The 12,329-nt window shown below is 43.7% G+C and overlaps 1 long non-coding RNA gene across 1 annotated transcript; it reads right to left on the bottom strand.

Moving 5' to 3' along the window:
- Position 1: 1 nt before the first annotated feature.
- Positions 2-10,603, bottom strand: LOC116276337. Its single transcript, XR_004185766.1, has 5 exons — positions 10,528-10,603; positions 7,671-7,840; positions 3,623-3,788; positions 993-1,151; positions 2-123 (listed from the first exon to the last, which is right to left on the bottom strand). It is a non-coding gene; the product is annotated as an uncharacterized LOC116276337 (long non-coding RNA).
- Positions 10,604-12,329: the final 1,726 nt, after the last annotated feature.

Raw genomic sequence — 12,329 nt, 5'->3', positions numbered from 1 at the left:
ATTTCATCAGATTCTCAAAGAGGTCTGGGACCTAATGAATGCTGATGTTTTCTTCTGTTTCACACTGTTCATTGAAAACTTCATGATACTCATTTCCATTTTACAGAAAACGTCTCTGTACTTCTGTTAAAACAAAATAATGGATGTAAGATCCTCCATTTATATATGTAAATATATATATATATATATATATATATATATATATATTTGAATGCAGACACTATGCCAAACACTGTCTGTGGTCTACCTATAGCCAAGTGTCCCTTGTCTTTTCTGGAAGAGCCTGATTTTGAATGGATGTTCATTCTCCAGTGCATCAGATATGTTGGCTTCCTTCTTCTTCCAGTGGTTAATCATGATTTAACTAAGCTATTATTGCACAACAAATTATCACAAACTTAGTAGCTTAAAATAACACGTGTAATGTCACAGTTTCTATCAGTCAGGAGCCTGGCTGTAGCTTACCTGGGCCATCACAAGGCTGGACTCAAGAGTCAGCCTGGCTGTGTTCTCTTCTGGGAGCTTGACTGGAGAAGAATCTGCTTCCAAGCTTACTTATTTTCTCGGGGTTGTGGAATACAGGGTGATTGTGGAATATAGAGTTTTTGTTCCTTGCTGGCTGTTGGCTTGAGGCTGCCCACTTAAAGAAAACCTTTCCACCTGGCTTAATTCATCAAGCCAGCAAGCAGAAATCTCAGGGAGACAGAGCCTTATATAAAGTGACATAATGTAATCACAAATGTGACATTCTAACAAAACATACTCAAGGATGTTTTCACTCACACACCTTTGCCATCTTCCATTGGTTGGAAAAAGTTTCGTATCTCACTCACATTCAAGGCAGAAGGGATTATACAAGGGCACGGATGCCAGAAGGCAGGGAATATTGGGGGCCACCTTAGGGTTTGTGCACAACATAAACCAGTCTGATGATTTTCATTTTCTTGACAGTAACTCGTACATGACCAATGAGAACTAAGAGGATGTCTTACATTTCCTTCCATCCATAGGGCAGGTGTAGAGGATCCAGCATGTTATTCTGAAATCCCAGAAGATGCTGAAGCTGCTAAATAGAAGGAGGCTGGATCCCTGAATGTTTTCATGGAGCAGAACATTCTCCTCACTCTGGTCTGCTTGAACCAGAATATGACCTGAGCAAGAAATAAGCCTTAATTGTATTTGACCATTAGAATTTTGGTGATATTTGTTATGGCTGTAAGTCCATGTTGATTAATACAAAGGGATTCTGTAAAGGCTCTTCTCTCTATTGAAAAAGGCTCTTCTCTCTATTGAAAAAAAGTTGTCCAAGGAGTGAAGGGAGAGATATTTTCTATAATTAAGATTGTCATATTCACATAGTACATAGAACAACTATAGCACCTTTCAGTCATATGGGGTTCAACAGAAAGAGGAAACATTTCCTGCTGTTGAATTAACCAAACTGGAGTTGTTATATAATATAGTAAAATTTCCTCAATCTTTCAGCCACATTTAGTTCAGTAATCTACTATTTCTGGTTAAAAGCATACCATTTGATACACAATCCAAACCCAATTCTTAATAACCTGTATCCACCATATCTTACCACATCCCGAATCATCTAATACTCAACCACCTAGTTTCTATGATCCACTTACATCAAACATATTCATGTTTGGAAAATTGAGCCAGCGTCTACTGCCTTATCAGCTAATGCATAACAATTTACTTTTTCTGTGCTCTATAATAATGCAAGTCTGCTTGGAAAGATAACACATTAAGGGGTTATCAGACCCTAACACCTTGATATAGATGAGTTTATCAGATCCTCTGTTTAACCACTTTCAAATCCTTGGCCAGTTCTCTACATTTCATGAAGAGTTAGCATAACCAGACCAGGAGATATTATCTTCAGGATGTGGTCAGTTGTAGAAAAGATAGCTCTGAGGATCTCTTTCCAGGGAAAAGACATGTGGATTGCTCCAAAGATCCTCTTTCTCAGGAAAATGCACATGCTACAGAAAGGCTACAGAAAATAAAAGCACTCCCTCATTAACATATTCACAGTCTATTTTGTTCGAATTACAAGCCAATCCTTTTCAGATAGTTGAGTCCAGAGAGGACTGGGAGACTGCCTGACCCCACGGGGTGCTTGACGAGGTCAGATTCCAGGGCCTATTGGAAGTGACAAACTAAGGCAGAGATGGCTGGTGGGCTGTTAAAACCAAAGGGGGCGAATGCTCATGGACGAGTTAAGAGGCTCCTAACACTGGGGAGCACATACAGAGGGAGGGGTGTCCTTCTGTTACACAACCTGAATTACTGGAGAAGGGCCTACTGGTGTTCCCCTCAATACAATGCACCTCCACTTCTGAGAGAGGGGAAGGGGGAAAAACAGAGAAGGAGGGAGGGAGAGAGAGAAAGAGAGCACTATCTCCCTCTCTTCTCTCTTTCCCTTCCTCTTATCTCTCTGTGGATCTCTTTCAAGTACTCCTAGAAGAATCTGGAGCTAAAATGAGCCTGCATCTGAATTTTACTCCTGGCTCTGCAACCGATAAGCTATGTAATCAAGTCCCTTCCTTGCTTCTTTCTTTCTCACACACACACACTCTCTCATCAAATGCTTGTGGGTTCTTACTCTGACAAGTCAGGCATTGTGCTAGTTACAGGAGATAATCTGAAAAGAAAATAGCTCCTTCTTATCAAATGATGACAGACCAGGTGATCTCACAGGTATATATTGAAGACTAGGTTCTTCTTGCTAGCTCTGCTTATGCACCTCCCTCCTTCAAATCAGTATCCTCACCTGCTTTCCCAAAGCCCTTTTGCTATTCCTTCTCCCTCTGAAGCACCCTTTTTGACCTAATATCGAAAGGCATCACAGCCCTTTCCCTCCCCCACGCCTCCCATCCTCTTCCCCAGCATCAACACCAGGCTGCCCTGAATGCTGTGCTTTCACTTCTCCATCAGCACGCAGTTACTAATCCCTTAATGTGACCGGAGCAGAAGCCTAAATAACTGCTCCATAATCCCCTAGTATTTGAGCATCCAAAATAACATTTGCATTTTCATTAGGGTCTTAAATGCTCTGGTGGCTTTCTTTTTAAAAATTAGTAATTTAAGTATTTATTTTTTAAAAATTCAAACATAGATATAGATATGTTTATGTAGGACTGCATAAAGATTTTATACTTTTACAGAATTACATAAATGTGATTACATTGTACATAGCTTTTTGCTTTCTTTCTTTTCTTTGTATCTTCTTCCTCTCTCCAACCTCCTCCATACTAATAATTCTCAGCCACAAATCCTCCACAAAACCATGGAACCCATGTCAGCTTTTTATGTATCCTTCCATATTTTTCTCTATTTGTCTAGACTCACACCAGCGTCTAACGATGTATGTGAAAGGATGTTCTTGGAGTACTGTTGTTAGTGGCAAAGAATGACTGAATGAATTCTGGTACAACAATATATTTCAGTTAGGCTAGGCTGCGTGTTGTTATGGAATAACTCCAAAAGCTCAATAACTTAAAACAATAACAATGGATTGATTGCTCATACTATATGTCCAAGTCAAGCCAGTAAAGGACTCTGTTCCCCGGGGTCATTCAGGGACCCAGGCTGATGGAACGACCATTACCTTAAATATTTCCAGTTGCTGTGCCACAGGGAAATGAGTTCTGGAGGGCCTCAAACCAGATGATTAAATGTTTCAATGCAGAAGTCATAATTCCTTGACTATGACTAGTCACAAGGCCCTATTCAGCCAAAGATGAGCCAGGAAGTACAATTCTATGTACATGTGTCTGGAAAAGAAGACAATATTGGTGAATAGCACTAACAACCACCACATACCCTGCACTGTATCTTTATCTATTAATAAAGAGGAAAGAATAATAACATGTCAAGCAACTTAGAGGAATTCTACCAGGAATTGTTGAATGAGAAAATACAGATACAGCTAAATGAGCAAGGAATTGCATTTTTTGAAACAATGGCTCAAAAATCTCTACATATGGATTTGCAAGTGTTTATAGGAATATATGTGTATATATATGCTATAGATATATATGCTTACCTAGTTATTATCATACATTCTTACATCATAATTACCCTGGGGCCCTTGTTAAATGTTAGAATTCCTGGGCCCCAACCCTGACCTAGTGAATCCAGTCTGGTCTGTGCATTAGTGAGAGAGCCAGGGCCTCACACCCAAGGCTGAGTCCTTTATTCCACCACATGTAGCCCTCACCATGGTGATCCACTGATTCCTAACAACTTCCTAAAGAAAAATATTGATTCGTTGATTTGTCAATTTGCCCATCCTTTTATCTACCAAATATTTATGGAGACTCGACTATCTGCAGGGACATTGCTAGATGCTAGGGATGCAGTAGGGGACAAAGCAAACTTGATCCTGTTTTGATCTTACAGTCTAGGGTAGGAAAAACGTTTAAAAAGAGGACACCTCATTAATTCACATGTACGTATAAATTGTGATAAGGCCTAGGTAGGAAGAGAGTGTCATAGACAAATATAGTCGAGGGACAACATTTAAATTGGGGAGCTAATGATGATGACTCGCAGTAAAGGCTAAGTAGAGAACTATTGGGGTGGAGACCCTATAGGCACGGGACACAGAGCTGAGCGTAGAGCAGTGGGGCTACCTGTGCGGAGGGCCACAGAAGGGAATAATAGTAGGCCAGTGTGCCTAGAAGACAATGACCTTGGAAACAGTGGTGAGAGATGGCACCAGAGCATGCAGGGCCCTGTAGAATGCGGTGAGGAGTCAGGGTTTTAAGTGCAGTGGGAACTGTAATGGTTAGAAGTAAGCAGGTCAGAAAGACCTGATATATGTTGTCTTTTTACAGCAACTTTAGTGAGTTATAGCTTACATACAATAAAATGCCCTCACTTTAAATGTTCATTTTGATGAGTACATAATACAAATATATATTCAGATATATGTATACTCACACAAATGTGTATGTCTTTATAGCCACCACTACAATCAAGATACATAAAATATCAGGGCTGGGTACAGTGGCTCATGTCTGTAATCCTAACTCTTTGGGAGGTTGAGGTGGGAGGATTGCCTGATCCTAGGAGTTTGAGGCCAGCCTGAGCAATACAGTGAGACCCTGTCTCTATGAAAAATAAAAATACATTTTAAAAAAGTGTAGGATATTTTTATCATATCAAAATGTTTTCTTGTGCCTTTACACAATCAGTTTCCACTCCTGGCTCTAGACAACCCTGATCTATTTGCTGTGACTTTATTTTTAAGTTCCAGGGTATATGTGCAGGTTTGTTACACAGGTAAACGTGTGCCACAGTGGTTTGCTGCACTTATCGACACATCACCTAGGTATTAAGCCCAGCATACGTTAGCTGTTTTTTTCTAATGCTCTCCCTTCCCTCACCCTGCCCCCCAACAGACCTCAGTGTATGTTGTTCCCCTCCCTGTGTCCATGTGTTCTCATTGTTCAGCTCCCACTTATAAGTGAGAACATGTGGTGTTTGGTTTTCTGTTCCTGTGTTTAGTTTGCTGAGGATAATGGCTTCCAGCTCCATCCACATCCCTGCAAAGAGTATGATCTCATTCCTTTTCATGGCTGCATAGTATTCCATGTGTACGTATGCCACAGAGTGGGAGAAAATTTTTGCAATCTATCTATCAGACAAAGGTCTAATATCCAGAGTCTACAAGGAAGTTAAATAAATTTACAAGAAAAAAAACAAACAGTCCCATCAAAAAGCGGGCAAAAGACATGAACAGACATTTCTCAAAAGAAGACATTCATGCAGCCAGCAAACATGAAAAAAAGCTCAACATCACTGATCATTAGAGAAATGCAAATCAAAACCACAATGAGATACCATCTCACACCAGACATAATGGCCATTACTAAAAAGTCAAGAAACAACAGATGCTGGTGAGGCTGCAGAGAAATAAGAACACTTTTACACTATTGGTGGGAATGTAAATTAGTTCAGCCATTGTGGAAGACAGTATGGCGATTCCTCAAACATCTAAACCAGAAATAACATTTGATCCAGGAATCCCATTCCTGGGTATATACCCAAAGAAATAGAAATTGTTCTATTACAAAGATACATGCACATGTATGTTCATTGCAGCATTATTTATAATTGCTGTAACAGTTGATCAGTCTTTTCTAGAGACTGATATGAACAGAATCTTATGATGTATACTGTTTTATGCCTGGCTTATTTCACACAGCAGAATGTGGTGTGAGTAATCCATATTGCTGAATGCATCATGAGCTCATCTTTTTAAACTGCTAGTATGACATTACAAACCTATGTTTGTAATTTAAAAAGATGATTCGTGACATGGCTGTATTTAAGTCAAGCTGTGAAGCTTACAGGTTTTTTATTCATTCACCTGTTGATTGGCATGTGTTTGAAGCTATTATGACACAGCAGTTTGGAGCTACTGTGTGTTTTATACTCCCTGTGTAAGTCTTTGTGGGGACATTTATTTTCCTTTTACTTTGCTAAATACTTCAGTGTCCAGTTGGCATCTCATATGGTAAATTTATGTTTAACCTTGTTAGAAACTACCAAACTGTTTTCAAAAGTAGTTGTACCATTTTACATCCATAGCAGCATCATTTGTGTGATTATTGCTCCAGATACTAAGTAATACTAACGATTATTAGTCTTTATAACTATTCCAGGGAGTGTGTAATAATATCCACAGTCTTAATTGACACTTCTTCTGATGAACTAATGATGCTGAGCATTTTTTCATGGGCTTATTTTGCATTTCTATATTCTCTTTTGGAAGGTGTCTGTGAACTCTTAAGTTGTAAGAGTTCTTTACATATTTCAGATGTAAGTTCTTTGTCAGATATACTTATTATAAATATTTTCTTCTGATCTGCGGCTTGTCTTTTCCTAATGGTAGTTTTCAAAGAGCAGAAGTTCTAAATTTTGATAAAGTTCAATTTATCACTGGTTTTTTGTGAATGGTTTATGCTTTTTGTGTCCTAAGAAATATCTGCCTAACTCAAGATTGTGAAGGTTTTCTCCTACGGCTTTTTCTAAAAGTCTACAGTTGGCTTTCATATTTAGGTTAAAATCCACTTCAAGTCACGTTTTCGGTATGGTGAGAATAAAGTAAGGATAAAGGTTCATGTTTTTTTTTTTTCTTTGCCTTTCTGTATGGACTTTTAGTTGTTCCAGAACAGTTTGTTGAAAAGATTTTCCTTTCATTCAACAAACTGTCTTGCCTCCTCTTTTGAGAATAAATTAGACATACATGTATGGGTCTATTTCTTGACTCTCTATTCTGCCTCATTGATATATAAGTCCACCCTATGCCAGCGCTATGCAGTCGTGAGTAAAATAGCTCTTCAGTAGGTCTTAAAATCAGCGAGGGTGGGTTCTCCAACCCAGTTCTTTTTCAAAATCATTTGGGCTATTTTAGATGTTTTGCATTGCTATACACATTTTAGTACCAGCTTGTCAAATTCTATTTTTAAAAAAATTCTGCTTGAATTTTGATTGTGATTGTGATTGTGATTGTGTGGAATCCACAGATGAATTTGAGAGAGTTTACATCCTAGGCATACTGCTCTTTCAGTCTTGGAATGATACGTAGTTGCTCTTAATGGTTTTAAAGAGGTTGCCCTTCTGCCCATCCTTATGGCCCATGGTACCTCAAACAACAGGAATGGCTTATGTCTCGGAGGTCCGGAGGAGTCCATGGTTATTGATTCTGCAGTACTCCTGGGCACATCACACACAAAACGGTCCTCCTCTCCCAGATAGGGTAGTGGAACTTGCCCATCCGGACCACTTTGCTTCTTACTCTAAACGCCAGCCTTACCTTTAAGGGAAAGTGAAATTATGAGTCTGAGACCTGGGCAGCAGTCGTGGAAGGACAAATTAAGATGAGGCCCAATGGCAGGATATTCCAGAGTGTACCAACAAGTCCAGTGTGCGTAACAGCAGAACAACTGGGGCTGCCCTGTCAGGAAACTGCGTGCACATCCAGGCTCCGCACTTCCCAGGCAGAGTGGTCTTCCACAACCCCGCGCCTGTTTCCTTATCTTTCCAAAGGAAATGAACATCTTAGCCAAGCGTCATGGTACGTGCCTGTAATCCCAGATACTGGGGAGGCTGAGGCGGGAGGGACAGCTTGAACCCGGGAGGCAGAGGCTACAGTGAGCTGACATCACACCGCTGCACTCTAGCCTGGGTGACAGAGCGAGATCCTTCTCAAAAAAATAAGAAGGAAATAAACATCTCTAGCTTTCAGTCACTACGGGGAATAAATAAGCTGGCAGAGGTAAGGAGGAAGCTGAGGCTGGGGGAAAGTTAGGTGCAGAAAGCAAAGGCGGGAACAGGAGACAGACCCCCTCCTCTCAGCCAGAAACACCAAGGACAGCATCAACAGCCTGGACTAGAACCACATAGAAAGGAATGGGTGAGGCAGTGACAGCCACCCTCCCTCCTGAGTCCCCTGGCTCTGTGTGCTTCCTCCGCACTTTTCTTCTGCCCATGTGCTATTGGGGAACCCCATCCTGGGCCTCACTGGGGACGACGCTGCACAGAGTGTGGAAAGACGGGGACAATGCCCGTCACCAACTCAGATTTCACCCAGGTCTTCCCAGCTACCAGAGTCCTCTCCCACCGACCACCCTCCTCAGTGCCCAGGGACTCAGCATGACACAGCTGTACATGGCCAAGCCCATCTTGGAACGTCCATGAGCTTTTCCTTATCATGTCCTCAGCTAGACTTATGTGTGCATGTGTCTTCCACATGAAGAAAGGAGAGTTCCTTCTCTTTGTCTTCAAACTGGGCTGGCTTTGTGCAGAACTGTGGGATGTGGTGCTGAGTGTGAGGCCTCTCTCTCAGGCTGCGATAGAGAGGCTAGGTTTCCACCTGGTTGTCATGGGGAATTTCCCACAAGCCTGGAGTCAGGGTAACTCATGATTCTTGCATGGGGATGAGACTCAGCCTACTGTCTGGGAAGGGCTGGCTGAATTAGACCTGGGAGATTTGGGGTAGCAGCCAAGCTGGACACATTCACTTTACTTTAAGGATTTTTCTCTCCCATACAAGGGGCCCACCTAGGATTCCTTCCCCCTCCAGGACTCCTCCAGATGAAGATTCCATGGACCAGACATTTTTCATAGGCCCTTTGTAGGAATGACACCAAGTGGATGAGGTCACACAGGAAAACCACCTGACGAAGACGGGAGGGGTGTTGGAGGAGAATGAGCATCTCATTTAGGTCTACTCCCTAGAACCAGGACAGTGACCCAGATTAGACTTGCCTGAAGACCCCTTGAAAGCAAACAAGTTCTTGGTATCAGCCCTCAGGAGTTCTATTCTCTGTCCCCAGCTCCTTATCCTCTTTCCTCTCTCTTCCTTGGGCCTCTTCTGGAGAAAGCTTCAGGCCCCTGAGCAGGCTAAGGAGTTCTGGGGTGAGGTTTGGTGTCTGCTTCCCTCAGGCTGGGTGGAGGAGCAGCCTCCAGCTCCCTCCCCTCCTCTTTCTCTTAGTGCTGCCTTCTCTTTCTCCTCTTTGGCCCCCTTTTTCCAATCAAGGAACTCTCAGATCTGAACAACCTCCCTTAAAGAAGACACAGCGATTCCATGCATTACTTTTCCCAGGAGCATGTGCACATCAGAAGGGGAGCCCAGGGTCTCCTGGGCTTAAACCAGATGCATGATGCACCGCTGCAGAGATGCTGGGATCCACGGGCAGACATTCCTCCCCGGAGTCCTCTTGGGTGAGGCCGGGTGGCTTTTCTCCTGGACATGTCAGGTGTTGCTAGCTCTGCATGACACACAGCTCATGGAATCAAGAAGGACAGCACAACACATGTGCCACCGTGTGCACAGCTCAGGCCCTGCCCTGTCCTCTCTACCTGGAGTTCCACCATGCACCAGCTCTCCCTCCTGTAGTGAAGCACCCCCTTCCCTTACACGGAGGCTGGGAGACACCTCTGGCCACTGAGACACATGCCCTCTCTCCTGAGGCCAGGAGACTCAGAAGTCGGATTCTACAGTTGTCTGCCCCTCCTCCCAAAGCCTGTTCAAAGTGCTTAATTAACAAATCTTGGGTATCAGGAAGTTATTTACTTGGCTTCCTCAGGAACTGTTCTCTAAGGAGCTCAAAGCACTGCTAATAGATTTTTTTGTTCTTTCCATCCATCAAACAGCCTCCCCTCCTTCCAAACTATGCTTCATCCTGAACCCTTAGGGATCTGATTTTCATTTGAAGAACTCAGGAGAGACCTTCTAGCTTCGCTATAAGCATCTCTACCCAACAGCTACTATGCCCCACCCCCTCAAAGTTCCTGGCTCCACTTTAATGAAAGAATGATGGGGAAAGAGCAGCATCTGCAGACCCAGGTTTAGCAGGAGAATCAGGTCCTCTCTGCTCTGGAAAATGCTACTCAGCTGCCCACACCATTTGCATTGCTTTTACTTTGGCCACCCCTCCCACCGCCCTGCTGAGAAGTCACAGCACCTGTGAACCCGCAGCAATCAAGAATAGAACTCACCTGCTGGTCTCTGGCTCCTCTGGGGCCACAATCAGCACTTGGGGACCATGGGGTGCTATAAATAGACAGCCTCCCTTGTACCACTGTCTCAGCTACTGCTGGACTCTGCTGCCTGCCTGCCCTTTGTTCCTCTAAACCACATGTCTGTTGTCCTTGCAAGATCCTCTGGGCCTCCAGTGGCTTGACTGGACTCCTAGTTTGTCTCCTCTTGGGTCTATCTGCTCCCACTGAGGCCTCCAAATTCAGGAGTCCTCCCTCCACACTGCACTTCGGGCAAACTCGAGGGTGTGCTCATAATCAGAGGCACCACCTGGCGGAGGCAAGAGGTGAACATTAGCCCAGGACACTGATCTGCATGGCACAGAGATAAACGTTGTGATAATCATTATTATTGGTAACATTTATTGGCACATGCATTGTGCCAGGGAATTTATATTCATCATTGCATAGAATCCTCTAAACCACCCTCTGATGTAGATGCTACTAGGAAGTGGCCATGCAACCTTAACACACAGTATTATTTTATCATGGACTGTAATGTACTATCTATAAATGGCTCATTATGTATTCACCTGTGTTTTCAGACATAGACTCACCCTGCATTATGATGCCAATTTCACAGATGAAGAGACTAAGACTTACAGGCATCACTGTAATCAGAGAGCTCAGATTCCAAATAAGGTCTAACTCCAAAAGCTGTGCCCTCACCCTTGTGATATGTGAATACGCCACATGGGTGCCAGCCCCAGTGATCTCTCCATTCCTGAAGGCTGCCCCACTGTGCATCCAGAGACACTCAGACAACCCCGTCCATAACGTAACTCAGGGAGAGAGTTCCATGGGGTGTGGGAGTTTTAGAACTAGAGGATCTCAGAATTTGAAAGAACCTTAGGGCTGCATGCAGTGATTCTGAACTGTTTCTGAGCTACTTAAGAATAATGAATGCTATACACACACATACACTGTGGCTTACAATTTGGGGGTTCTTGGACCCCAAGAAGCCTAGCCTTGGACCAAAGTGCCTTGGCTGGCACCCCCTCCCCCTTTCTGCTTTTCTCCATGCATGTACACATCCTGGGTCTGGCTTCTTCAAGCCGTTCAGGTTAGATTAGGGCAAGCTAATGATGCCTTTCTGGCCCAAATCCCTTCTTGTGCAAAAATGGAATCAGGCCAGGGAAGGAAAGTTTTTTGCCCAACGTCACACGGTTAGTGGGACTGGCAGAGCAGGCCTAGAGCCAGGGTGGATCATTTAGGCCAGGAAGTGTCCTAGGTGCCAAGGATCAGTGCCTGGCCCACCCAGGGAGAGCAGCTGCCCCTGGGGGCCCTAAGTCAACCACTTCAAGGGAGGACCAAAGCCTCAGTGTGCAGCCACTAAGCTCACTCAGGGTCTTCTCACTGTCTCCTTTGCTGCCTCCTCTCCTGCCAGCCCACTCTCACCAGCTTTGAGGGCTTCAAATTGGAGCTCCTGCTCCAGGAAAGAGCTGGAGAAGAGCTCAGGGAGGCCTTTAGGGAAGAATGAGACAGTCTTGCAGGAGAGACACTGAGCCCCCCGGTCCTGGGAGCCCACTTTCTCTACGTAAAGATCACCCTAGCTTCCCAGAGCTGAGGCTGTTCATCTGGGAAGCCATATCCTTCTACTCTGGGAAGCCTTGCCTAACCCAGGGACAAGGGGCCAACTGCAGCTTGAATGTCAAACCTCTGGTAGCACTCATTCCTCTGGTTACTCAGTGGTTTCCTAGAATCCCTTACATCTTCAGCATTGGCTCAATGATCTGTGCACAGTGGGTACTCAGCAGACACTT

This window comes from Papio anubis, chromosome 8, assembly GCF_008728515.1.
Source record: "Papio anubis isolate 15944 chromosome 8, Panubis1.0, whole genome shotgun sequence".
In the NCBI taxonomy this organism is placed as follows: Eukaryota; Metazoa; Chordata; class Mammalia; order Primates; family Cercopithecidae; genus Papio; species Papio anubis.
The sequence above is the reverse complement of the archived record's forward strand: the minus strand, read 5'-3'. Positions and strand labels throughout refer to the sequence as shown.